General features: G+C 39.4%; 1 protein-coding gene across 5 annotated transcripts in view; it reads right to left on the minus strand.

The window, feature by feature from the left end:
* Window positions 1–2,454, minus strand: part of r3hdm2 (R3H domain containing 2) — a 57,183-nt gene extending 54,729 nt beyond the window's left edge. For all 5 annotated transcript variants that reach the window (XM_080892251.1, XM_080892254.1, XM_080892252.1 and 2 more), the window contains exons 1-2: window positions 2,163–2,454; window positions 1,760–1,811 (exon numbers count right to left, since the gene is read on the minus strand). The gene's annotated coding sequence lies outside the window, so the exon portion shown is untranslated. The remainder of the gene's footprint in view (window positions 1–1,759; window positions 1,812–2,162) is intronic.
* Window positions 2,455–3,970: the final 1,516 nt, after the last annotated feature.

Here is a 3,970-nt window from a genome sequence, read left to right on the forward strand (position 1 = left end):
GGTTAAGAGCAGAGACAGATAGGAGCAGCAGCAACAGCACCACGCTTGGTGCTTTGGCAGAGATCTATAAATAGCTCTTCAAATCTCTCTAGAAAAAGCCACTCTTCTGCTTATGCTGCTGCAAACAGAGATTCAGAGGCAAAAGCAGATATCTGAGTGATAAATATCCAATAAGATTATATCTGTGTAAGTTTCTTTTTTTAATTACTCTAGGTTTAAAATATGCTTACAATGGCCACATTGGCTTGTATGAATACATGAATGCAGGAAGCAAATACATTAAAGTGAGCAAGTTAGCATAAAAACCACATGATTTACTAGAATAGGCGAAAGCACCCTGCAAACCACAATAAACACAAACATGAAATTACATATACTTAACAGATAGTAATCAACAAATTTCCTGATTTTCATAAAACTCCATAAGCAATCAATACTTCACAGTTACATGAATTTATGTATATGCACAAAGATCCACAGGCTGCAGGGTATAAGGGAGGGAAATATGTTGACAGAGAGGCAGGTTACTCCATCTTTCTCATTGGTGGCCTTAGCAACAGTAGACTGTTGATTCAATGACTCACCTCCTACAGATCTTACAATGGACCATACTTTTCAATGATACTGCCCTGACACCAACAATCATACTCTGTGTTGCTTACAAAATATTTAAGAGAATAAAGCTGTATTAGGGAAAAAATTGATTATAAAGTAGTAACAGTGCTTTAAACCAGAAAAACTAACATTGCTTTATCGGGGTTATCACCTTGGACTACTATTAATCTAACTGGGAAGCATTTTTATGACAATCTCAACATCAAATGGAACTAAAATGGAAGTCCCTGCTTGCCACTTATCAGTTCTCATTGTCACATGACTGGCCAACACCAATTGATATGTTGGGGGGGGGGGAGTTTTTTGTTGTTTTCCCAGGCACACATGTCATTTTCCCAGAGCAGATGTTTGAACCACTTATTCTATGCTGTTATCCCACCTTGTTTTCACAGCACTGTTGCTGCCTATTTTTGGATTGAGTTTCAAAAAAGTAAAGCTAAAGCCAAGACTCCGAGAGTGATGACCACGTGTGAAGTATGTCTTGAGAAAACCCCACTGTTTTCTTGATCACTTACGATTGTGCGATTTACTGGGGCACAAATCTCTAGCCAGCTCTGAGTCACTAATAATGAATTATTAAGGAATTAAGACTGGAAGAGCCAAGGCTTAAAATCACTGATATTTACTTGAATGTCAAAAAGCAAGCTAATGAAAACACTTAACACAATACAACCTTAAATTGCTTGGAGCAGTGAAGACGGCTTAGTACTGTAGTACAACCTGCATTCCGCCATGCAACCCACCGGCACTCAGTCCTATAAAAACACTACAGCTCTGTAACTTTCCGTTGGTTTGTATTAATATCTCAACCTTGTTAGCTGACGTTTCAAGTCTTGAGTTGTTATATGAAAGTCACACACGTCAATAAATAAAACTTTGTTGTATCCAGTGTGTGTTTTGAGTATGACTTCAATGAAGAGCCATACGCAATTAACAATTACTTAATTTTGATTCATCCAGATAGTTAATCGCTTCGGAAAAAGCAAATATTCCCAGGGTTTTAGTGAACCTTCTCGGTCACGATTGGAAGGATAAAATGTTAACATGGCCATCTCGTGCCTGGCATAGAGAAGGCGGACTTTAAAGATGGTGCTTACATATTAAAGATAGTGGCTCTTGAGTCATCTTCGCGGGTTCGGCTTACCGTGTTGTTGGCAGTATGTCTTGAGTTGCGTGGAGAATCCTTCAACTTGGGTCTGTAGAAGACAGATGGCAGTTTGGTCAGAGTCGTAGCTGTGCAGCTGACTGAAAATATTAGCTTGCCTCTATGCTAACAATAGCTAGTTCACAGCATTAGCCTGCCTCGTCCGGCGTGTATAATTAGCTACCTAGCTAATACTAGCCCGCTAGCTAGCCTTTTCTTTTTAGTGGACGCTAGCTACTCAGCGTCCATGAAACACAACGTTAATATTACAACTCGCTGTTCAATAAGAGTGTGCCATGGATCACAGAATGGCGAAACTTGCTGTGGACATGTACAAGCACTGTCAGGTCTCAAAATAGAAGGTGCTAGCTAGTACGGTTAGCAAGCTTTCCAAATGACTTACCGATGCTAATATAATGGTGCTGCTAGCTTGAGTTGGCTCACCGCGACCCCGACTGTCAAAATAGCGCCGCGTGAGGGGAGAGCAGCATGGACGTTAATGCGAGATAGCAAGCGCTGAAGAACACGGCGGTCGAGTCCGACGCAGGAATACTGCTAAATAACAACAAAACCCTAAAGAATAAATGACACAAAACTAAAGAAAAAAGAAACAAAACGCTATTCCCCCGTCAGGGCTCCGGCTTGTGTGTGTTAGCGTCACTTTTTTCCCCTCACCGACAGTTGACGTCAGCGGCGTACCTCCTAGTCGTACGGATACGTAGCCTACAGGATGCATGAGAACTTTGTTTTGTGCATCAAGCGTTAAAATATAATATGCAGTTTCGTTACATCTCAGTGATGTTTGAAAATCTATTACTGGGATGTAATTTGACAGCTGTCCACTTCTGTAGGAGATGTGTCATTCAAAGTTGTTTAAATACTATAAAATGTAACGATTTCACATTTCTTAAGATGATATTTTTCTTCTTATAGCCTATAACATCTAGTCTATCTAATAAACATATACATATATATATATATATATATATATATATATATATATATATATATATATATATATATATATATATATATATATATATATATATATATATATATATATATATATATATAAATAATATTATTGTTTGTATTCACGGCAGTAGTTAAAAATACGCTGGTTTTAACCTTATTTTTCAAACCTCCCTAGGAAAAATGCTGACAATTCTAGGTAATAAATGTAACGTGTTTATTTGATTTAACGTTTAAATTATTCAAATGTATTGGGCACATTCTTTGACACCACTTGGTGAGGTCAGTTGTAATTCTCAAAATGCCCCACACGTGGGCAGGCAAGTACTCCTTTAACATGATAAGGCCTTGACTCACATTTAACACTAAACGTGAACACAAAGAAAATAAAAGAAATAAAAATGCGTGCAACCCGTGTTGTGATCCATACAGTTTATGTTTGTGGAGATGTGCGCACAATCAACACGTGACCGCTTTAGGATAATCTGTTTCACAATTATTATTTCCATGTGCATATGCATGTAGTTTATGTGTTAAATGATTGTGGAAGTCATTGTTTTTCCTGCTCACACTGGACCTGGACCCCGACATGATGAAAAGAGGGTCACTTTAACGTATTTTTGCCTATTTAAGTGCATACACTGTCCGGCTTATTGGCAGCGTTATCTTTAGTAGGCTATGTCAAGCTGGCTCAGCACTTTTGCGAGAACCCAGACAGACAAATCATGTACCGACATGAAGGCAGGATTCGCCTTTTCCCAGCTTTCTCTTTCTCTCCTTCAAACACACACACACACGCACACACATACACACACGAGGCATCGTTTTACTGCACCACATTATGACACCTTGCAGGAAACATGACGGAACGTGTTTCAAATACCGCGTTAAACTCTCCGCCTCATATCCTCGAGTGTTTTCGGTCAGGTTAAGCTAAAGCCCACGGATTCAATTGCTTGGTGTCTGTGGGACACGAATATTCTGTAAGTAGGTTAAAGGGCAGAGAATTTCAACTTTGATCGACAAGAGCGTTGGCAGGTTACGTATCAGTGGCACTGAAGTGGAGAAACGTGGCACAGAAAATACCTGTTGTGATAAACTCAAGACCTTATCGGGCTTTCCCGATATGTGTCCAAACCAGCCATGGACTTGCGTAGTAATTAATCTAAAGCAGCGTGTGATATCATGTAGCACCTGTATGCAGCGACTGTGAGACAGTAACCTACATGTGAACGCGTG

Source organism: Rhamphochromis sp. 'chilingali' (assembly GCF_963969265.1).
Source record: "Rhamphochromis sp. 'chilingali' genome assembly, chromosome: 9".
In the NCBI taxonomy this organism is placed as follows: domain Eukaryota; kingdom Metazoa; phylum Chordata; class Actinopteri; order Cichliformes; family Cichlidae; genus Rhamphochromis; species Rhamphochromis sp. 'chilingali'.